The following is a 25,623-nucleotide window of genomic DNA, read 5'->3' as shown; positions in this document are numbered from 1 at the left end:
CCAAGTGGAGATGGCCTAAAGGCAAGTTGGACATGCAGAACCTTACCAGCAATGAATCTGACTTTCTCTCACAAAAACACTGATGGATCGGATCACCTTCTGGTTGAAGTTATAGGCAGCAAAGGTAATCTTTGAAAGGGCTGTTTCTCAGAAAGGCAAAGGAAGGAGTGCAGAGTACCATAGGTAAAGTAACAAGGCCTGCTTCATGGTCCAAGAATATATCAATAAGCCATAGAATTATACTTTTAAAAGGGAGAGGGAAAATGTTAGTTGTCAATGTCAAAAACACATCTTCATGAAATATACAATCACTATATTTTAAAATTTTATCTAATAGTAACCACCACCTCTATGGTAGAAAAACATTATCACATGAATTTTCATGGAACTTACTTAGCAAGAGTGAAATTAGTCAACCAATAAATTTATATTTACAGTTTCCATGGTGCACAAAAGACTTTGCTATTTCCCATCTATATATGGAAAATGTGATCAACTTACTCTTCCTGAAGAGATAAATATCAGTGCTAGTATCAGCAGTGATTTTTAGGCAAAAGAGCTCAGTGAACAGACTAAACAACCACTAAAACTATGAAAAAAAATGCTATTTTCTTAAAAGCCTCATCATTTACTTTGTGACTATCCTAATTTATAACCAACGCCAAGATTTAAAAAACAACAAACATTCACCACCAATAGAACACTTAAAGTAATGTTGATAGCTTTATCCTTAGGCTCTTTTATTTACAAAGTCAGCAGTTCTTCCTAGTCTTTATTTTTCTTTTTCATGTCAATTATTAGATTTCCACCTAGTTTCTCAAATTTGCTTACTCTTTAGCAGGTAACCAAAATAAATGAGAATGTTGAATATATCTAAACTATAAAAATCCTTAATATCTTCTTCATTTACTTGGGGGTTTCTCAGTTTTCTAATGAAGAAAAAAAATTAGTCATAACTCAACCTTGTATTTTATCCACCTGCCACTTGTACAACACAATCCTGGATAGTAAAATTTGGTGTATGTTGTCTTAATTCCTATTGCATGAGGAGGAAGAGGTCATCAAGAAAATAGTTTGTAGAAAACCTTGAAAATCCATGCTTTGCCTTCAAAGTTCAATTATTATCTTTCATCCACTGTTCAATCCATTTCATTATCTGATCTAAATAACTCTCTAGTTCTTCTGGCACATTGCTTGGCAGCTTGTGCACTATTTCGTGCTTGTAAGAGGCCATGGCTTCTTCATGAAGAATTTGGAAAATTTCACACTGTATATTGTCCTGTAGTTTCTTTACACTGTATCCCCTCTTTTCAAGTCTTGAATATAACACAGAATTATCTGTTTGAAGCACAAAAACTATATGAAACCATCATTCAGGAAAGAAGTCAAAGAAGTCACAGCCATAGTAATCAACAATAATTCCACCTTCGGTCATTTTATTTTCTAACTCATCAACTACTCTGTCTTCATCCAAAATAGGACATTCGTATTCTTCATCAAAGCCATCATATAACTGTCCTTCTTGTGCTAAGTCTCCCACATTAATGTATGTCAGTCCTGTTCTTGATGCAAGTTCTTTGCCTAGTGTGGTCTTTCCAATCCCTACCGTACCTGTGAGCAGGATGTTGGGCAGCCTCACGGAGGCAGTGGTGCCGACTCCGCCCCAGGAGCCGGCCCTCCACGAGGGAGCAGCAGGCAGGGCCTCAAGGAGTTTTTTTAAGATGATTTTCTTGGTTTCTCTAGGTATACCATCATATCATTTGCAAAGAGTGAAAGTTTTGCTTCCTCATAGTGAATTCTGATTCCTTCAATTTCTTTTTCTTTTCTTGTTGCTACTGCTAGTATTTCTAATACTGTATTGAATAGTAATGGTGATAGTGGGCATCCTTGTTTCACCCCTGAATTTATTGGAAATGCTCCGAGTTTATTCCCATTAAATATATTTGTTGATGTTTTTAGATAGATACTATTTATTATTTTTATGGAAAACTCCATTTATTCCTATACTTTCTAGTGTTTTTAATAGGAACGGATGCTGTATTTTATCAAAGGCTTTTTTGGCATCTATTGAGATAATCACATGATTTCTGTTGGTTTTACTGTTGATATGTTTAATTATGTTGTATTTTCCTAATGTTGAACCAATATTGCCTGCCTGGTATAAATCTAATCTGATCATGGTGTGTTATCCTGGTAATAACTTGCTGTAGTTTCATTGCTAAAATTTTATTTAAGGGATGGCTAGGTGGCACAGTGGATAGAGTACCAGCCCTGGAGTCAGGAGAAGCTGAGTTCAAATCTGACCTCAGACATTTAATTATTACCTAGCTGTGTGGCCTTGGGCAAGCCACTTAACCGCTTTGCCTTGCAAAAAAAAAAAGAGTTCGAAAATTTTATTTAAGATTTTTGCATCGGGGCAGAGCCAAGATGGCGACGAGAAAGAATACTGTCTTAGGCTCTCTCTCATAAAACTCATAAGCTAAGGACTCTAATTAAATTTTCAAGAGACAGAACCCACAGAGGGACCCAGTGAGGCAGTTCTCCTACTTAAGGTAACCTGGAAAAGAGCAGGAAGGCTCTGCTCCCAGGGGTCGGAGGGGTGGCCCGCCAGAGTGAAAGAACTCCAGCCTCCCAAAGGCAGCCCCAGGGTGCTAGGAGCCGTAGCTCACAGCAGCGGGGGGAGTCTCCTGAGCTACACCCCAGGGAGCACCTAGCACAAATTGGGGGGACAGCGGGGGGACCTCTGCCAGAGCAAGCATATGGAGCCCAGCCCTCAGGGCACACAGCAAGCAACTTGGCCAAGGCAGGCCAGATCCAGGAACAGAAGCAGGCAGAGCCAGTAAGCAGGAGCCCCTAGGGCATGAGCCCATTGAACCTAGGGAGGGGAGTGAAGAGAGACTGCAGAGCTCTGTCTTCTGCCCCTGGAACAGGACTCTGGGGCTCTGAACACATTCAGATCCTGATCGCAGTCTAGGACCCCCCATAGAACAGCAGGGGCCCCCTCCACCTCAGCCACATAGCAGAGGGGGGCACATGTGGTCATTCACAGACCAGGAGGGAGGACAGAGCCTCACATACTGAGACCCTTGTGGGAGTGTCCCAAAAGCTCAGGAAGCACCCCCAAAACAGGCTAAGGCTGGGAAAATGAGCAAGCAGAGAAAAAAGAGGAACACCATTGAGAAATATTTTGCAAATGAGCCCAAGAAGGATCAAAATACTCAGTCTGAAGATGAGGAAGCACAAGCTCCTGAATCTAAAGACTCCAAGAAAAACAGAAATTTGGCTCAGGCTATGACAGAGCTCAAAAAAGACTTTGAAAATCAAATGAGGGAGTTAGAAGAAAAACTGGGAAAAGAAAGGAGAGAGATGCAGGAAAAACATGAAAAATGAAGTCAGCAGCCTAGTCAAGGAAATCCAAAAAAAATGCTGAAGAAAATATCATGCTAAAACCCAGATTAGGTCAAATGGATAAAACAGTTCAAAAAGTAATGGAGGAGAAGAATGCTTTAAAAAGCAAAAGTGGCCAGATGGAAAAAGAGATAAGAAAACTCTCTGAGGAGAACAAATTCTTCAGACAAAGAATAGAATTCAGGGAGATTGATGAATTTACCAGAAATCAGGAATCAATACTTCAAAACCAAAAGAATGAAAAATTAGAAGAAAAAGTGAAATATCTCATTGAAAAAACAACTGATATAGAAAACAGACTTAGGAAAGATAATTTAAAAATTATTGGAATACCTGAAAGCCATGATCAGGAAAAGAGCCTTGACATCATTTTCAAAGAATTACTACAGGAAAATTGCCCTGATATTCTAGAAGCAGAGGGCAAAATAGAAATGGAGAGAATCCACCGATCCCCCAGAGAAAGAGATCCCAAAAAACCAACCCCCAGGAATATTATAGCCAAGTTCCAGAACTCCCAAGTCAAAGAGAAAATATTACAAGCAGCCAGAAGGACACAATTCAAATACTGTGGAGCTGCAATCAGGATCACACAGGACTTAGCAGCAACTACACTGGAAGCTCGTAGGGCTTGGAATATAATATACCAGAAGGCAAAAGAGCTGAGAATGCAACCAAGAATCAACTACCCAGCAAGGCTGAATGTCCTCTTCCAGGGAAAAAGATGGACTTTCAATGCACCAGAGGAATTTTAAATGTTCTTGTTGGAATGGCTAGAGCTGAACAGAAGATTTGATCTTCAGATACAGCACTCAGATGAAGCATAGAGATTGGAGGAGAAGGGGAAGATATGAGGGACTTAATGATGATGAACTCCATGTATTGCTGCATAGAAAATGACACTGATAATACTCATATGAACCTTCTCAGTTAATAGAGCAGGTAAAGGGAGCTTTTATAGTTGAAGCACAGGAGAAAGCTGAATTCGAAGACAAAATATGGTGTAAAAATGGAGTCAATAGAAAAAAGGGAAATGTAATGGGAGAAAGAAAAAGGAGATGGGGAATAGGCCAAGATATTTCATGTAATAAGATTTTTCTTTATTACAACGAGCTATTGCAATGATATGGAAGGGGGGAAGGCAAGGGGGAATGAGGGGAAACTTCGCTCTCATCAGAAATGGTTAGGAGAGGAAACAGCATATATACTCAATGGGGTATAGGCATCTGGAGTAAGAAGGAGAGAGGGGGGATGGGGGAAGGGGGGATGTGAGTGATGGAGGAGAGGATGGGCCATGGGGGGAGAGTGGTCAGATATAACACATTTTCTTTTTTACTTCTTGGAAGGGGCTGGGATTGGATGGCCTGTCCGGGACCATAGGGACAGGTGGATGCTGGGCCTAAGGGGTGGTGTGGGGGCCCAGGGCTTCTTGGCCGCAGGACCAGGGATCTGTCTGCTGTGCCACTCAGCTACCCTACAGCAGAGTCAGAGTGAAAGGAGAGACAAAATATAGTACATGGTAGTGGAGAAATACAAAAGGAGGGATTTGTGATCAGCAATGGCAATGGTGGAAAAATATGGAAGTAAGTTTTTCCATGGACTTATCATAAAGAATATGATCCACCCACAACAGAGTTGTTGGTGTTGGAACAAAGACTCAAGCACATTTTTTATTATTATTATTTCGGGGGGGAGGGTGCAGGGCAAATGGGGCTGGGTGGCCTGCCTGGGGCCGCATAGCAGGTTGATCATTGGGCATCTGAGTCCGGATTTGGACCCAGGTGCCCCTGGATCAAGGGCCAATGCTCTGTCCACCACCCAGCCACCCCTTCTATTATTACTATTTTATTTTATTTGGGTTTTTCTTCTTTTTTTGGTTTTTACAGGGCAGTGGGGTTTGGGTGGCTTGCATGTCACACGGCTGGGTGATTGTTGGGTGTATGGGGCGGGATGTGGGCTCTGGTGCTCATGGCTCCAGGGCTGGTGCTCCGTCCATTGTGCCACCTGGCCATACCTACAATTATTACTATTATTTTTTTTTAATTTTAATTTTTTTCTCTCCCCTTTACTTTATTGCTCAAGCAAGTCTATATTTGGGTGGGGGGAGTATTTCATTTACTCTTAAACAAGAATATTTTATTAATGTAAAAAAACATTTGTACAAATGAGAATAAATATTTAAAAAAAGAATAAAAAAACATTTTTGCATCAATATTCATTAGGGAGATTGGTCTATAATTTTCTTTGTCTGTTTTGGTTCTTCCTGGTTTAGCTATCAGCACCATGTTGGTGTCATAAATGGAGTCTGATAGAACTCCTTCCTCTCCTATTTTTTAAAATAGCTTATGTAGCATAGGAATTAATTGTTCCTAAAATGTTTGGTAGAATTCACTTGTAAATCCATATGGACCTGGAGACTTTTTCTTACAGAGTTTATTGATGATTTCTTCAATTTCTTCTCCTGAAATGGGGTTATTTAAGTAATTTATTTCCTCTTCTGTTAATCTGGGCTGTTTGTATTTTTGTAAATATTCATCCATTTCATTCAAGTTGTCCAGTTTATTGGCATACAGTTTGGAAACGTAGCTCCTAATTATCTCTTTAATTTCCTCCTCATTAGTGGTTAGTTTACCATTTTCATTTTTGATACTGGTTATTTGGTTAACTTCTCTCTTTTTTTAAATCAGATTAACCAGAGGTTTGACTATTTTATTGGCTTGTTCATAAAACCAACTCTTAGTTTTATTTATGAGGTCAATGGTTTTTTGTTTTCTATTTTATTAATCTCTCCCTTGATTTTCAGAATTTCTAGTTTGGTATTTAACTGGGGATGTTTAATTTATTCTTTTTTCTAGCTTTTTTAGTTGTATGTTCAATTCATTGATCTCCTCTTTCTCTATTTTATTCATATAGGCAGTTAGAGATATAAAGTTTCCTCTCAAAACTGCCTTGGCTGCATCCCATAAATTTTGGTATGATGTCTCATTATTATCATTTTCTTGGATATAATTACTGATTATTTCTATTATTTGCTGTTTGATCCATTCATTATTTAAGATAAAGTTATTTAATTTCCAATTAGTTCTTGGTTTATCTTTCCCTGACCCTTAATTACATGTAATTTTTATTGCTTCATGATCTAAGAAGTGTGTATTTATTATTTTTGCCTTTCTGCATTTGATTTTCAGGTTTTTGTGCCCTAGTACATGGTCAGTTTTGATGAAGGTGCCATGTACTGCTGAGAAAAAGGTATATTCTTTTCTATCGCATTAAGTTTTCTCCAGAGGTCTATCATATTTTAGTTTTCTAAGATTTCATTCACCTTCTTAACTTCCTTGTTGTTTATTTTGTTGTTAGATTTATCTAATTCTCAAAGACATGTTTATATCTACAGATGCACCTGTGCAATACACACCATTCTTTTCTTCTGATGTTTCAGTTGAGAACAGTGACCAGGAAAATTAGGTAACAGCAAATACTTCCACAGAGCATGCATTTATTCCTTTCAAGTCAAGATACTGTAACTAGGCTCTGTTCTAGGACAACATTGTGTCCACCATTCCCTACATCACTTGAGGAGTTTAGGGTTATACATCTTGCCTTACATTCAATAATAGCAGATTTTTTTTCCTTTCACAAAAAAAAAATAGTTTTAAAACCAGAACAGATTCTACCTACTTCACTGAGACAAACAGTGACTTTACGGTCATGTTTCCATTCAAGAAAATTGTTCTAGGGTATTAAATTTATTCCTCAAACTATTTTTAAAAATCTATTAAAGGAAAAAGGAGTTAAGAATTAAAATTCAAGCATCAACATCTGTTGTAGAAGATGAGGAAATAGAGATCTGAATTTAATAAAATGAAGATGAATTTGATAAACACCTAAATTAAATCAATATATATTTGAACATTCAGGGATATCTGTTGTAAACATGGGCATAGTGGAATCTCTCCCAATTAGAATGTGAGGAGGTCATGACTAATTTTCTCTTTATATCCTAGCATTTAATATAATCCTTGACCCAAAAGAAAAATGCTTTTCAATTCTACTGCATTAGAGGAATAGTAAAAAAAAATTCATTGGAAACTATAGGTTAAGAGTTCCAAAAAGAAATGAAAGAGGGGTGGCTAGGTGGCGCAGTGGATAGAGCACCAGCCCTGGAGTCAGGAGTACCTGAGTTCAAATCCAGCCTCAGACACAATAATTACCTAGCTGTGTGGCCTTGGGCAAGCCACTTAACCCCATTTGCCCAGCAAAAAACCTAAAAGAAAAAATGAAAGAGCACGTGTTTGTAGATTGTGAAGAAATTGCTCTCTTATACCATGAACATTTTCTTTGGAGGAAAAAAAAGAGGTGTTGAACATGGTGAACATCAAATAACATAAAAATAAAACATGAAGACCTGAGTTCAAATGCAGTCATAGACATTTGGTACCTACTAGTTGTATGACCTTGGAAAAGTCACTTAACCCCATTGCAATTGCCTGGCAAAACCACCCCCCAAAAACCACTGATTATATTTTGACAGATGGAAAACATGTTATTGATGTTAGAATCATTTCATTGTGCATAGTAAACAATTTGCCAGAATAAAGATTACAATTAATTACCTAGCTGTGTAGACTTGGGCAAGCCACTTAACCCCGTTTGCCTTGAAAAAAAAAATAAAAAAAAATAAAAATAAAAATAAAGATTACAATTAATTTTTAAAAGTAAAATAAAAATGAGAAAGTGAAATGGCATGTGATTTAAGTAACTCTTGACTAAACTACTCAAGTAAGGAATTATGCTTTTTTGTGCCTCTATTTCCTCATCTGTGAAATAATACTGTATCAGTTGACCTCCAAGGTCCCTTTCCCTTCCATATCTCTGATCCTAGGATCTTTTGGGACATTGACACAGACTATAGTTATCCTAAAGAAGTGTGAGCAAAAAAAACATTCCTCAAAAACTATGTAGTCAAAGGATATGAACCAACAATTCTAAAATGAATAATTGCAATTATTAACAGTCATATAAAATTTCCAAATCACTAATAATAAGAAAAATGCAGATCAAAATAACTCTGAGGTTTTACCTCACATCGAATAAATTTTTAAAAAGTGGCAAAGATAGAAATAGTGGATATAAAAACATTATGTAAAAGCAAGGACATAGTTTTCAAAAAACCCAAATTTGTCTAAACATTCTGGTACTCTATTTGGAATTATGTTGGTGCAATCCATGTTCCAGGGAACCCTGGCAAAGGCAAAAGTTCTGGCACCAAGATCATTTAGTTTCAAGTTCTTCCTGAGGGCTCTTTTCACAAAGCATATGGTGTTCAGATTTTCTGTCTTTCTAAATCTGCCTCTATTCTACAATAAAACTCCAGAGAATTCTCTAAAATAGTGTTTAGGTATGGGTAGCGTCTCCATGAAAACTGGGTAACTAAAAATAGTAACTCAATGTATAATATGAATCTTAATGTTGATGATGATGATGATGCTCTTCCTTCATTCTCAAAGAAGACCATGGCATCAGGTAGGTGATGTCATGTCATGCACTTGAATTGGAATGAGGGGGTGCTATGCTAAGTCACCAGCCTTAGAGCTATCTTGGTCCAGTGGCCAGATATGAATCAGGATGACTGGAGATATCTTTACAAATATAATATAAAGATCATCTAATAAGACAGAAATTTATTTTCTCTATCCTGGAAAATATTAAGATTCTAAGTGATATATAAATGTAAAACATAAAACCTCTCCAAAGTCCACAAGAATTATATTCCCCCAGAAGGGTAAGCCAATTTTTGGAACTACCAAAAGATATGTCATGTTTCCATTCACCTTGGACCTATACAATCCAAGTAGCAGCTAGGTAGTACAGTGAATAGAATATCAATACTGGAGTCAGGAGAACCTGAGTTTAAATCTGACCTCAGTCACTTGATGCTTAATAGCTGTGTGATCTTTGACAAGTCATTTAACCCTGATTAATTCACATTCAGTACTATCTCCTGTCATCCAGATCTATATCTGGTCACTGGATCCAATTCAATTCACATACATGCATCATTTCCTTGACATCAAGGTCTTCAAGAATAAAGGGACAGGCATGGAACACTATTGTTCTATTAGAAACCAGCAGGGATGAGAATTCAGGGAAGCCTGGAGGGATTTGTATGAACTGATGCTGAGTGAGAGGAGCAGAACCAGAAAAAACACTGTATACCCTAATAGCAACACAGGGGTTATGATCAATCTTGATGGACTTGCCCATTCCATCAGTGCAACAATCAGGGACAATTTGGGGCTGTCTGCAATGGAGAATACCATCTGTATCCAGAGAAACAACTGTGGAGTTTGAACAAAGACCAAGGACTGTTAACTTTAATTTAGGAAAAAACATATCTTATTGTCTGAACTTGCTATCTCTTATATTTTATGTTTCTTCCTTAAGGATATAATTTCTCTCTCATCACACTCAATTTGGATCAGTGTATACTATGGAAACATGTAAAGACTGGCAAATTGCCTTTGGGGGGGGAGGAAAGTAAGATTAGGGGAAAAATTTTAAAACTCAACATAAAATCTTTAAGTACAAAAAAACAAATGAAGGACAGGGGCAGCTAGGTGATGCAGTGGATAGAGCACTGGCCCTGGAGTCAGGAGGACCTGAGTTCAAATCAAACCTCAAACACTTAATAGTTGCCTAGCTGTGTGACCATGGGCAAGTCACTTAATACTATTGCCTTGTAAAAAAAAAAGAATAAAGGATAAACAACAACAATAACATGATCCAAGCAACTCACAAGGCAAACATCTCCTGGCAGATGAGGACATGCTAGCTCTCTTTAGTCTTTTGGCTATAGGATCCTTCTGGTGATAGGTGCTCTTCTCCTTCAACAAGTATACTTTAGCCTCTAGCTAAAATGGCTTTCTGAATGAAAGCAGACCACCTAGCCCCCCAAATGTATACTCCAACAAAAATAAGAACATAAAAAAATAGAAAGACTCCATCAGTAACAGATAAAATTATTTGAGTCAGCTCATGGTGGAATTTTGTTTTATTTTTTTTTAAGGATGGGGATATTGATGCATTTATAGGCAGGAGGGAAGGAATCTGTAAGAGATTAAAGATTAGTGAGAGAGGAAACGTAGAAATTTCTTACTGAACAGCTCCTGTTCACAATCAATAAGCAACTAATTAAGAACCTACTGTGTGCTGGAGCACTGGGGATACAAAGGAAGATTATGGATAACTTTGGGGCTTTTTCAGGGGAATTCTTGTCTCAAGGAGCTCACAGTGAAATGGGGGCAGCAGCATCTAAACAACTAAGTACAAACATAAATGCAAACATACAAAGATACACTGGAGATAATCAACAAAGGCAAAGGCCCTAGTATTGGAGTATCACATGAGAATGTAGATGCAAAACACTTTGTAAAAACCTAAATTTTTATATAAACTTTAGCTATTATTGAATCATTTAGTTTGAGACTAGATTTTGCAATCTCTTTTCAGGAAAATTACCAAAAACATTTGTTGTGCAAAAATGTATAATAGATAAAATTTATTATTTGGAATTAAAGAACCTGAGTACATTTCTGTTTTTTATTGCCTTTGTGATTTTTAGCACCTTTCTTAAAATCACTCTCTCAATGATCTCATTGGTAAAATTTTCTAAGGGTAGATCCTATCTTCACACAGGTGAACATGAACAAATACTTGTGTAAGTACATATGCATTCATTAATATAAACAGAGACTTGAAACAAAAATACCTAATTTTTGTGGGATCTAAACTAGGTTGTATACCTCTCTCAATAGGGTTATCTAATTTATTAAGTTTATTTTTGCTTTGTTATGCTCTCTAAATTGAAAGTAATTTCTTATTCTAAAGCAATCTGTTTCAAACAGACCAGGATTTTTTTTTAATTCTATAATTAAGAAACCATTATTGAGTCAATAGGAGGTATGTTTTTGTGTCCATTCCTTTCGCCACTAGATGATAGAAGACTTGAGTTCAAAGCTGTGTGACCCTAGGCAAGTCACTTAACCTCTGTCTACCTCAGTTTCCTTATCTGCAAAATGGGGATAATATAACTCCTACCTCACAGTTGCTATGAGGACTAACTGCAATATTTGAAAAGAGTTTAGTACAGTTCCTACATATGTTAGTCATTTATGCTTGTTTTCTTCGTTTCTTAGGAATTAAATATATGACCAAAACTGTTCAATATTGGAGATGCTTAGCCTCTAATGAGAATGGATCTAGACTCTCTTCTTCTTTGGCTTATTAAACCCCCAGCCTGTTGCCCTAGAGGCAAATTATTTAAAGATTATTTTAAGGATCACTTCTAAGAATGTACTCAATATACAATATGAATCTCGTTTAGGAGGTAATTTATTTCTACATACAAAAGAAATACTAACAGAAAAAGAATCAGACACAGAGTACAACAGACTAAACATATATTAGTAGTTACAATTGTCATGAAAACATATTTATAATTTATAACATATGTATAATTAGCAGGACTGCTAATTAGACATTTGGAATTCCACCTTAGCAATCAAACAAATTCTTGTAGATGTCTGCTTGGTAAAATGACCAAGTTTTAGGCAATCTTCTCATCAATAGTCATTTACTGATGGAGAAGCTTTCCCTTCTGGCAGTGAAAATGCTAAAACTTCACCAAGATTGTTGTGGCTTGCTTCCTTGGGGCCCACAGCGGCGACCTCCCTCCTGGAGGGGAGCTGAGAATAAGGAGTCAAGCCACTGCTGCCTTATGCCTCCAGTTCAATTTTATTATTGCTTAGCTATTACATATATACTGTTAGGTCTTCCGGGGTAGAACAAAGGATAATGAGGTAATGGTTAGGGGGTGCAAGCGATGTGTAAGTACAGCTTCTTGCATTACAGGATAGGAGGGTACATTAGGGAGGAGATGATAAGGCACAGCTGTGTCTAGCGCCCTTGGACAGTGGGGCGGAATGTCCAGCTCCCAAGGACTCCGGCTCACCTTATCTCTCAGGGCAGCAAGCCGGCTTCTGAGACTGTCCAGGTGGCAGTTTACTTGGAGATGATTTGTGTCATGGCTGTTAGAATAGCCTGTGTACCCACACAAGATGATACAACAGCCAACTCACACCAGCTCAGGAGAGTTAATTGTTGAACTTTTAGTGTGAATATATAAACCTTGGTAATCAGCAAACACTATAAATCAGAGCTTGATTAAATATTTTGTTGATTTCTAGATTTAAGAAAGTGATCAAGAAAATGTTAATAATGTAAATCAAACTTCAAAATATATCATGTGTGCTTTTTTTCTTGGAAAGCTGATTATTAAACATTTCCCAACACACTCCTGCTTGTACCACACATCCAAGGTGAAAAATATTAAATGCTGGGAAGTTTGAACTGCTAACCAAAATTAAGGGTCAGCAAAAAAGCCAGCAACTGAATAAACTTACATTACACATTTTGTTTGTTGTTGTTGTTCTTTGTGATCCCATCTGAGGTTTTCTTGGCAAAGACAATGGAGTGGTTTTTCTTTCCTTCTCCAATTCATTTTACAGATGAGGAAACTGAGGGAAACAAGCTAAATGACTTGTCCAGGTTCATTCAGCTAGTAAGTGTCCAAGGACAGATTTGAATTCAGGGAGTTGAGTCTACTTCCAGGTCTGGCATTATCTACTGTGGTACCTCACTACCCAACTTACACTACACATCTAGGATACTAAATTTTGTGTCTAACAGGGGTCTTTCTCTTAGTTCTTGTAATTGACTGTTTTTAGATTTTTCTTTCTTAGAGCTCTCAAAGGAAACTTTCAAGGCAGACAGAATTCTAGCCATGTAGAGAAGTCTATTGTAAAGAGTCCCCCAACTTATTCTACCAGGATGGTAGTTCAAGATGGGCATAAGATTTATGACACCAGGAATCACAGAGCTTTAGAGGGCATTAAGTCCCATCTCTTAGTCATCTCTTTGATTTATGGGTCAGCTTCAGGGTTGATAGATTATTCTCATCAAGGAAAATTGACTATGTCATAGTAAAAATCATTTCCAGAATAAAAAGCCCTCATAAAACCACTATTTTTTATGTGTATACTTGATCTCAGGCTGGCTTTCTGGATTCTGATATCCATGATTGTAGCCTCTGCCTGGTCTAGTGCAGTTACTGAGTTCCCACTTATCGTGTCCTCTCTGATTTCCATTGGGCCCTGAGAGTTGCCTTCTAGAATCTATTTCTGTTCCTAAAACAAGCTCTGTTTTTACATGAAAGGAAAACCGAGGATAGAAGTTGGGTAACACAAAATTTCTCTATTTCTTTTTTTTAAATTTTATTTATTAAGGCAATGGGGTTAAGTGACTTGCCCAAGGTCACACAGGTAGGTGTATTATTAAGTAATCTGAGTATCTGAATCCAGATTTGAACTCAGGTCCTCCTGACTCCAAGGCCAGTGTTCTATCCACTGCTCCACCTAGCTGCCCCCAAATTTCTCTATTTCTCAATACTATTTGTTTCAGAACAATTGTATAACTTTTTTGAAATGGGTTTCAATGGCAGTTTTGTAGTCTTTAGGAAATAACCCAAAAAAGGAAATTTTTGGTCATGTTCTTTGGTTCTTATTATTTCCTAGCAATTAAACTTCTAACTAAATGATTTTTGTGATCAACAAATCACCACATCTGGAAGAGAAATAAAGTCCATGGACATAGAATTTACATAGCCTGGTAAAATTTATTGACTTATATCCTTTGTGATCAGTAGAGTTCTCAGAAGGACTAAGGATGGGACATTTCTCAGGCCTTTATCTCAAGATGTTTCTATTAGCTAACTAGAAACTGTGCTCTCAAATAAGTTAATGTAAGAATAGAGGTGGCAGCACCATATATTGGATGGAAGCAACAACTCTAGTTGTCATTTAGTTATCTGGACAACACAGAGACATACTGTCTCAAATCATCTAATAGAGGCTGACAATACCCTGAAGATACATGGGAGTGGATCAACAGAGATACTCATAAGACTTTCCTTTTTATATATAAAAGGTTTCATCTCTGTGATGCATTAGAAATATTTCTATTTTCTAGTTCTCAGGTCAACTAGAATAGGCACTGACTGGATAGTATGGTGAACACAGGAGCAGAAGTTTCATCATTTTTAGCTTCAATTAAGGCTACAGAAATAGGTTACTTATAGGAACTAAGAACCTATTTTAAAAACTATTTTATTTGAGCTATGATAGCATTGAAATAATTTTGGAATTAGGGATAAATCTTTCTAACAGTTTAGGATTGTAAAGCAAATGAGAAATTGTTAGAAATTACAGCAAACCCCCTATTACCTCAAGGAGATCAGATATAAAATTCTCTATTTGACTTTTAAAACTATTTGTAACCTGACTCTTTCCTAGCTTTATAATCTTATGTCTTACTCTCCTCCACATACTTTGTAATCCAGTGTCTTTGCTCTACCTCAAACACAACATTCCAACTCTGGTCTGGGAGTACTTTCACAGACTGTCCCTCATGCTTGAAACTCACTCCTTCTTTATCTCAACCTCCTGGCTTTTCTAGCTTCCTCCATGTTTCAGTTAATGTCCCACTTTCTATAAGACCTTTCCAGATCTTTCTTAATCTTTGTACCTGCCCTCTGAGAGTATCCTCAATTATGCTTTACATATCCTGTTTGTACATAGATGTTTGCAAATTGTTTCTTCTTTCAACTTTGGGTCTGTTAAGAGCAGGGATAGTTTTTTGGTGGTTTGTTCAATTTTAGTTAGTGAGTTAGTTTTGTCTTTCTTTGTGCCACCTGTGCTTACTTTAACACCTGGAATAAAATACTTAATAAATGTTTGTTGATCTTATTTGACTCAAGTACCATGTGCTATAGGAAGCCTTTTCTGATTCCTCCCACTTCCGCATAGAGTTTATTAGTGCCCTCCCACCCTAAAGACTTTGCATTTATTCTTTATATTTTTATTTAAATTTATTCTCTATATGTATATGATATCTTCCCCAATAGAATATAAGCTCCTATATTGTAGTGATTGTTTCATTTTAATTTCATTTTCAGGCTATAGATCCCCATTGCCTAACACAATGCCTAGTACTTGGAAAATTCTTTTTGATTGATTAATATCCAAAAGAGAATTCACTATCTTGCTCCCTGCCCCTGCCAAACTTCCTTTTCCTAAATTCCATTTTTCTCTGGAGGGCACCACTACTCTGACAATCCCTCAGGATCACAATATCATTGTCTCTTCATTCTGATTTGTCTTATACATCCAGCTACCAAATCATGTCTACCTCTACAATATCTCCCCTATAGTGACTCCTTAATTTAAAGCCCATCATCACCTCTCTCCCTAATGTCACCTCCTACAGAGGTAATAATTAATAATATAATAAATAACATTTTATATAACTAAAAATTGTTTTGATTTCTCCATTTGAAAATTGCCTGTTCATATCATTTGACCATTTATCAATTGGGGAATGGCTCAGTCTTATATTTCTGACAAAGTTCTTTGTATATTGGATACATGAGACCTTTATCTGAGAAACTACTTTACATCTAACTTTGTTCTCTGTCTCTTATTCATTCATAAATTGTTTGCTTTTCCATAAGTCTGATAAGTAATATATCCCTGGCTGCTACACAAATCAACTTTAGGGTGACATTGAAAGAGTTTGAGTGGAGTTGGCAAAGCTAGTTACCTTTTCTCTACTTCCTGCTAGGATCTAAAATTTCTAAATTCCCAACAATGAAGTATGGCATTTTGTTATTCTAGTATTTATTCATATGTTTCATAATTAGGAAATGTTAAGGAAGAGGGACTGACAACTGAGATTATTAGGTAACTTTCATACTACCTAAAGAACAATGAAAGCAATATCAGTGATAAATCATCCAACTGTTTTCTAACAGAGTAGGTATTCTAACATTCAACAATGCCAATTTTGTTCCTTCTGGATTAACAAAACCTTTAAAAGAAGCCTCTCAGAGTCTCTAAGCACAGAAGAAACCAACTCAAAAATGCTGTGGATTTTTCTTTTCACTACTTTGCTGGCCTTAGCAAACTCTGCTAAGCAAGAAGTTCAGGAAGCTGAGTTTATTAAGCCAAGAAAAGCTAACAGTGTTGTGGGGGGACATTTGCTTCGGGGGTGACCTGACTTCAATGTAACAAAGGGAACTGCACTGGCCATAATCTGACTCACGTCCTTTATTTGTCAAAAGAGCTGACAAAAAACAAAATTTGACTGTGGAAGAGTTCTTTTCATTCCTAAAGTTTTACATACATATAAACTATTTAGTAAGAACTGGAAGGATCTTGCAAATCCTCAAATCCAACCCTTTCATGTTTTATATTTCTTGTTTCTGATTCCCAAACCAACCTGTGTAGTTACTTTGGCTTCTTTTAAGACTTAGCACAAATCAAACCTTTATTAGAAACCCTTTTACATTTCCTCTTTTCAGCTACCACTGCTTGTGCCTTCCCTGTGGTATTACTTTCCATTTGCATTTCATACATTTTTTTATGCACAATATTTTTCCCATTGTTTTCCCCACTAGAGTATGAGCTTCTTGATGGTAGCAATTATGCTTTGCTTTTTTTTGCATCCTCAGCACTTGGCACAGTTACTGGTATATAGTAAGAGCTTAAAAATGCTTGTTGACTATCATATAGCATAGAACTGTTACTTAATATTTGGCAATTCTTAAAAGTTAAGTGAGCAGAAGGGCCTGGAAATCAATATTCTTTGTCTCCCTATTTTTGCCTCCCACTTGCCCATTCTTACAATCTGAAGTCACCCAATTGAAATGACTCTTTCTAAAGTTACAAATGGGTTCTTAATTGATAAATTCAATGATTTCTTGGTCTTTTTCTTTCTTGATCTCTCTATAGCATTTGACACTGTTGATCACTCCCTCCTTTTAGACATTCTCTGCTTCCAGGTTTTTCATGACACCAAGTTTTTCTCAAACCTATCTGCATACTCATCAATTTTCTTTGCTGGATCATTATCAGTATACCAGCTCTTATAAGCTGTGGAAGATGTTAAGTGATACTTTATGGAGATAGATGAGATGATCAAAAAAAGCTAGCCTCTCCTTTTTTTTAACTTTATTCATAGTTATCAGCCAGTTACATTTTCTTCAAATTGTGGTCAGAGAATATAGATTGAGCGGTTGATAACAAAGGTAAATTTTCCTCTTAGCAACTTCTACCTGTTGTTCTTAGTACTGTCACCAGTACAACACAGATCATGTCTAATCTCATTTCCTCATGATAGACCTTCAAATACATGATAACACAGATATAATTTCACCCTATCTTTTGTTCTACAGGCTAAGCAAACTATTTTATTCTCAACATGTTTAACCAGATGTGATGTGACCAGGGTAGAATACAGCTTGATTATCACCTCCTTATTTTTTTTTTAGTATATCACCTCCTTATTACCTTGAAGTCACACACATCTCAATGCTGTCCAATATTGCATTAGTAGTTTTTTTTTTCCCTTGCAAATCACACTACCAATTAATGTGGTGCTTGTACCCATGGAAACCTTTGAATATGTTTTCAGACAAACTAACTAAATAAACATGCTTCTCGCATCCTATACATATGAAGTCAGTTTTTTTAACTCAGACTTAACATTTACATCTATTAAATTTATCATGTCAAATTCAGAACAATGTTCTAGCCTATCAAGATCTATTTTGGATATTGACTCCATAATCCATTGTCTTATCTAATACTCCTAGACTTATGTCATATCCAGATTTAATAAGCAAATGACCTTGTTTGTCTATGTCATTGTGTTGGCTGTATTGAGCCCAAAACATGTAGAACCTCTAAAGGATACTGTTGAATTACCCACACATGAAAAAGTAAATGAACGAAGTTTGACTGTTTAAACTATGCTATGTAGTTAGATGGACAACTCTTAGAGCAATAAATTGGGTCTAGAATTAAAATGAAAGAAAAGAGCAACCTGGATTGCATTTCAGATATTGTGTAGTCATTTTAATGATCCCAAGTTTTTGCCTAAAGAAAAGTCCATTTATTTCACTCTAATATGTTTTTCCCCATTTCAATGTGATTCTTCTTCTACAACATTATTAATATGGATTTATGTTTAACATGTTATACACATATAGCACATATTAGATTGCTTTCTTCAGGGGGAAGGGGAAGGGAAGGGAGAGAAGGAGAAAATGTAGAATTCAAAACCTTTCAAAAAAAGATTATTGAAAACTATCATTGCATAAAATTGAAAAATAAATGAATGAGATATTTTAGTTCATTTTTTTTAAAAAAGCAGCATCCTTCTGGTGATGTTGTATGATCATGTGGCGGAATCTTATTTCTAGAGAATTATAGGTATAGGTCACCAAAAAGCAAAGAAGAAACTTAAAGTGGATATAGATGAAAACAGATTACCAATGAAAGATTATTGGGAAATCAAAAATAGCCTAAAAGATTTTATTAGAAACTAGCAATCAGAAAGGATATGGGCAGATTAAATATAAGATTAAGGCATTATAGATAACTATTGAATTGCTCTATGATATCCACGTAATGTCAAGAGGTCTAGAGAAAGGCCTATGGGTGGAACACTTGGGGAAGATTTATGAGAAGATATATACAAGAGTTATATAGAATACTATAGAGCAATTGGAGGGAATGTCCAAATTATTTAAATCACCTAATATATAAGATCATCATAGATCTATCTAAGCATTTAAATATTAAAGTAAATGTATATATGTTATCCCAGAATGATTTTTTTAACTAGGTAGAAGAAGCCTTCTTTGGTTCATTTCTTACCTAGCCTTATTCACTGAATGGGCATTGTCTCAGACAAACTGAGACCTGGGAAAGACCTTAGCTTAAAAATGTCAAGGTCTCTCACTGCACATGGGTCATCTCCAAGCATCCTAATATATATCTGGCCACTGGACTCAGATGGTTCTGGAGGAGAAAGGTGACTTTGAACTGCTTACATTCGATTCACTTACAAGTCATGACATCACCTTCCCAACATCATGATCCTCTTGAACAAAAAGACTAATCAACAACAAATGAGGAGACTGAGACAGACAAAAGTGACATGGCCAGAACAAATGATCACTTAAGTCCCTGGTGGTTTTATATCAAATATTACACAACTCAGTTACTTGCTGTTTGTTCATTCCCATAAGCATTGGGAATATCCCCAGATCCCAACAATCAAAATTTGATTGAAGGGAGAATCCACAGGTAATTGACTATTTTTGGATCTCAACCTCCTATGAATTTCTGCGGTGAAAATAATCCAAAAAACAAAATTTAACCCCTAAAGCACTCCCTGGAACAAGCGTAATTTGACCCTAAACTTTCCCCAATCTCTGAGGTAAACTAAATCTAATTTAAATTTCCCTTATCCCTGAGGCAAATCTAATCCAAATCTAACCTTCCCCTATCCCTGGAGCAAATTCAGTCCACATTACCCCAATCCCAGAGTTTTAACAGCCTCAGAATCTGGAGCAAATTTACTCTAAACCTAAATCCTAACAAGCCTTCTAGGAAAAACTCCTTAGAGGTTTCCATTAATTTTTTACTGAGGGACTTTATCCATGGAAGACTATCTTCTGAACCAAGGCAAAATTTAGATTTAAATATAAATTTAGGATAAAGGCTAAGGTTTGGATTAAATTTTCCCTTTTTGATCCAAAAGGGGAGTGAATTGACCACTCTCCCATAAATCAAAAGGGGGAAAATTAAGAGAATTGAGAGAATTAGGACAAGTGAATCACACTGACTCCCTCCAGTTATCTCAGTTCCCTTTCTATTCAATTATGGGTCTAGTCCAATTTCTGTCTTGTGAGAAAACTATTCAGTTCTGGGAACTGGGAGAAAATCTTAATGCATTGTTTGAACTTAGTCCTATATGACTGGTTAACAGTCTTCTCTACTTGCTGCTTAAAGACATTTAACCTAGGACCCAGGTTATGCTTGACTAGATACAGGGTCAGATCCAAAGATTGAAGCAAGGAGTTTTCTCATAATTGTACATCTCAAAAACAACCTTTATGTCTTATTTGAAAACAGACTGATCAATCATCTATTGTTTCCCTGTTCCTTTGATTATTTATAGACACTTGATGGAGGTAGAATACTTTTTTTCTGATTTGGTGTTATACCTTTTGCTCTCCTCCAAATGGAAAGTGTAAGAAACAAACACTTTACCAAGAACTCATAACCACCATTAGCAAAGCAAAGAGGATCCTTTATTGAAATGTACTTAAGAACAGGTATCCCAAATAGAAATGGGCACACACATGGCATGAAATTATGGGCTTTTATCTGTCTAGAAACACAAATCCCTCCCATGGTCCCAGTTGGCTGGGTATTGAAGATATCAAAAGTCTTTCCAAAGTACCCAATTCTTTCCCCTACATGGTTTCAAATTCCTTATCAGACCTCCCTTTCCCCACAATTTGGTAGCTAGGCTTTTGAAAGGTATAATACAGATATGTGGATCTGACACTTAGGCTGGTACCAGTTCATTCCCTTGCTTTCCTGCTATAAATCATTTCTTATAGAGCAATAATATTCCATTACATTGATGTACTGTAACTTTTCAGCCATTTCCCAATTGATGGACATTCCCTCATTTTTCAGTTCTTTGCCAACCACAAAAAGAGCTGCTATAAATATTTTTGTATAAATGGGTTCTTTTCCCCCCCTCACTCTTTGTTTTCAAAGATAATGCAGAGAATTATGAATATAGGAAATTTATAATTAGAAATAAATTTTGTAATCTTTTATGCTGCTAAATTTTGTTAAAGTGTAGAATACTATTTGCTCCTGAGATATAGAAAGGGATTCCTTTTGTTCCCAGTAGGATGTAAATTGGCTTGATTCATATCCTGAAGTCTATATTACTCTGATTCCACCACCTTAGCTGTTTTCTTCATCTTCCCCAACTTTTTTCTTTATAAGTCATAAACTACTTTCCTCAGTTTCCCCTAATAAAAACTAATCACCTATCACAGAAAGTCCCTACTCCAATTAAAAATCAGATTACTTAATACATATTGTTTTCTTTTAATTGGTCTTATTTGATTAATTGTTTTTATAAATAATTATAAAGTGTTTATTGTTTATAAAAGTCTGTCTCCCTCTGTATTGTGTCCAGTCCTAAGGCAGGTACCTGGTTGTGGTTTATTGGCAATTGCCATGCATTGCTTAATAAATTGATATGCTTGGAAGAACAATCCTTTATTTCCTCAGTCATTTCATTTTTCACAAACCATGGTAAGTTTTATTTTCTTCGTTTATGTATCTCAGGTTGTCTTTTTCTTTGTCTAGTATTTCCTACTAATGTTTGGTGAGGAAGTATGATGTAGTAGAGAGGATGCTGGACTTGTAGTCAGACTCTCAGATTCTCAAGGCTTAGATTCAAACCCCACTTGAAATACTTCTTAGATCTGTGACTTCCCTGAGACTTGATGCTTGTAAAATGAGAGAACTGATTAGATGCACTTCTAGCTCCAAATCTGTGAACTTATTCTGGGATCCCAATGTTGAATGTCAGTGTTTCTAGTTATTTAAAACTATATAAACTATATAAAACGTTGAATTTTGCAACAATTTTATTTGTGTATGTTGGCTTATTTGGCTTGCTCATTCATTCATTTCAAAGATAATAATATATATAGATATATAGATATATATATATCTAGAGAGAGATTTATAGATCTAAGAATATATAAATATAGATATAGATATAGTGAATGAATGTGGTTTGCAAAAGTTTTATAAGTATCTAGTTTTTTTGGTGGGGTAAATATTTATAAAATGTCAGGGACTATATATTTTGAATCCTGTCACAAGTAAGTTGCTTTTGATAATGACAACTCAGATTTATGTAGTTCTGTAAGATGTACAAAATAGAGGCAGCTAGGTTGCTCAGTGGATAGAGCACCAGCCCTGGCATCAGTATCACCTGAGTTCAAATATGACCTCAGACACTTGATTACTTAGCCGTGTGACTGTGGGCAAGTCACTTAACCCCATTTCCTTGCAAAAACTAAAAAAAGGAAAGTTCTACAAAGTAGTTTAATATACTATTTCCCACTTGCTTCTAATACTTGTTCTCAAAATAACTGATTCATAACACTTTGAAAGAGGTGGCATAAGTATTATCCCCATTTTATGGATTTAAAAAAAGTAAGCTTCAGAGATATTAAGGGATTTACCTGAAGTCACAAATCTAATAGTAAATGGCAGATTTGGAGCTAGAGACCAGATTTGGACTCAGATTCTTTTTCATCAATAGGAAAAGAAAGAGAAAAAAAGAATAAAGTGAAAAAAGTATGACTGAATTGTATTCAGAGAGTCTATTAATTCTTTATATAGATATGGATAGCATTTTCCTTTGTGAGTCATTTGTACTTGACTTGAATCAATGCTAAGAAGAGCTGAGTCATTCATAATTGATCACCACACAATATTGCTGATACTGTGTACAAGGTCTTCCTGGTTTTGTTCATTTCACACTCCATCTGTTTGCACAAGTCTTTTCAGGTTTTTCTGAAAGTCATTTCCCAAATGATGGGCATTCTCTCAATTTCCAATATTTTGCACCATAAAAAGGATTGCTATAAATATTTTTTCACAAGTAGGTTCTTTTTCCTTTCTAATGATCTTTTGGGGATACAGACCTAGTAATGGTATTGCTAGATCAAAGGGTATGCATTGTTAAGTTGTGTGTGTGTGAAATTATTCTATACATATTTTTATTTCTCAGTTTTTTTCTCTGGTTTCAGATAACATCTTTATTCATATCTCCTTTATGGTTAGTTCAGGTATTTATAATAGTCAAAATGACTTACTTATTCCAGGTCATTCTTAAAGCAATAGTGTTATTATTGTATGCAAAGTTCTCTTGTTTTTACTTATTTCATTTTATTTTAAAAAACTATATATATATATATAATAAAATCATACTAATATACAAATCTATTTTTTTTAAAATTCTCTAATATAATAAAAATAGAATCCTTAATAGTAACTTGAAAGATGTCAGGCACAAAAATATTCTGGAAAGGATAACAATGGATTTCCATTTTATATATCCTAAGCCTCCCTTCCCATGTAGTCAACCGAGATGAAGGAAAGACAGGCTGAAGTCAAATCATGTGTGTCAAGAACACAAATATATCCCCTGCTATAATTCTTCATTCTCCAGAAACAAAAGACAAAAGAATAGAACCCAAGACTCTGCTTTCCCATTTAGGCAGAACCTGGAGGCCTCCCAAAGACCTGATAATTAAGTTCTAAATATTACTTCTGCTCTAGCTAAACCATATATTCCTTCTTGTCTACTTCTTCTCAACTCCTTCCCAGTGAAAGTTAGAGGCAGCAATATTATCTTTTATTTTGTGATCTTTGCCAGTTCTTGAAAGTCAGTTGTGGTTCTACTTTTTTCCAAAGAGTCAATTTTGAAGCCAAGGGGTCTTTGTCCTTTATTTTTAAAAATTTATTTATTATTAATATTTTTGGCCTTTGACCTTTAAATAAATAAAAAAGTCACTTCAATATAGTCAACACTTTGAATTAAAGGGTTCTTATGCTTTAAATAAATAGGAAACCACCTAAATCCTGGTCAACACCACTTTTCTGATTGTAGGACCAACAGGAAAAAAGATGAGGTATTATAAAAATTAAGTGCATTTAAAATATTACTCTGAAAAGAGGTTCATAAGTCACACTAGACTGACAAGGGGTTCCAAGACAAAAAGCATTAAGAATCCTCATTGTCCCTTTAAGCTGTTATATCTAGCTTTCTAGAGGGAGAAGTCTGAAAACAATTATTCTATTCTCCTTTCTCTGCAGACAGTCATATTGGTATGTGTCCAGTAGTTATCAGCAAAGTTTCATTCTCATCCTGCAAAGTATCAACATGTACTAGAGATAGTGACTGTAAGTTTCATATGAAATGCTGCAACATTAACAGCAGATGCAAGAAGTGTGTGCATGGCATAATGGTTGTTCCAGAATTATCTCCTGAAAAATAATAAGTATCAGGTATGGGACAGTTTTAGCTCTTCCCTCATAATTCTCTACTTCTCGTGTCTGTTTTATTTGCTCCAGGCTCATATTTACTTTCTTCGTTGTTGTGGGATTTTTTAAGCTTTTACAAAGGAATATTTACTTCAATGATATAGACTATATGAACGTCCTTCCCTCAAATACGTGGGAGCCATGCTCCTCTCCTACACCACCTCAATCTCTGGAGAATGGAGAAAGATTATTATCACAACTTAGTTTCAGTTCCTATATGGCACAATCCCACCAAGTTCCAAAGTCTTCTTTAGTCTTGAGTCCTGGGCAATCAAGTTTCTCAGGGCTTCCCTGCAACCTTGGAGGAATTCTGCCTCCAAGGTTACCAGACTCTGGGTCTGGAGATTCTGCCACCTGTGTCCAGAACTGAAAAGAACAAATGAAACAGCAACATAAAACCCCATTACCACTTCTTCTTCTTTCCATAAGGTCAAAAAGAGAAGGTCCTCATCATTCATGGTGGCTACAAGGACTAGTACCTTCACCATTCTGGTTGTTTTAAAGACACAGCCTCTTCTGACTATGCAGCCAATCAAAAGATACTGTTCCTACTCTCATAGCAGAAAAACATAATCTTCTCCCAAAGGTTCATCCCTGGCCTCTCCCACATGAATGCCTCCATGTCACCTGATCTGAACATGCACAAAACCTGTTTGTTTACACTCTTCCCTCCACCCTCATTTGAAATATTTGTCATCCTGGTCAAATTTTCAACATAATCTGTGTCTCCAGTTCAGATCATTCCCTTGGGGAGGCTTAAGCAAAGTCCTTTTATTTACTTCTCCAGTGACACACGATATAAAAATCTCAAAACATCCAAAGTTGCATGGTCTAATACAAATCTACTCATATGGATGAAAATCACAATAATCCCCAAATACAAAATTTTACAGATTCAACAAAACAAGAAACATTTCACAAAATTTACTCAGACTTTTGCTAGCTAAATTACAAAAGAAAGAACAAAGATAAAAAAAACTGACTTCCCATCTTGGATGGAAAGTTGGTTCATATTAAGTTTTTCAAACTATATGGAACTAGTTAGGTGGCACAGTGGATAGTGCTGGCTCTGGAGTCAGGAGGACCTGAGTTCAAATTCACC

General features: G+C 36.1%; 1 pseudogene; it reads right to left on the bottom strand.

Annotated features, from left to right (window-relative positions):
- Nucleotides 1–1,091: 1,091 nt before the first annotated feature.
- LOC141494254 (adenylate kinase isoenzyme 6-like) lies at nucleotides 1,092–25,009 on the bottom strand (annotated as a pseudogene).
- Between the last annotated feature and the right edge of the window lie 614 nt (nucleotides 25,010–25,623).

This window comes from Macrotis lagotis, chromosome 7 (genome assembly GCF_037893015.1).
Source record: "Macrotis lagotis isolate mMagLag1 chromosome 7, bilby.v1.9.chrom.fasta, whole genome shotgun sequence".
In the NCBI taxonomy this organism is placed as follows: Eukaryota; Metazoa; Chordata; class Mammalia; order Peramelemorphia; family Peramelidae; genus Macrotis; species Macrotis lagotis.
The sequence above is the reverse complement of the archived record's forward strand: the minus strand, read 5'-3'. Positions and strand labels throughout refer to the sequence as shown.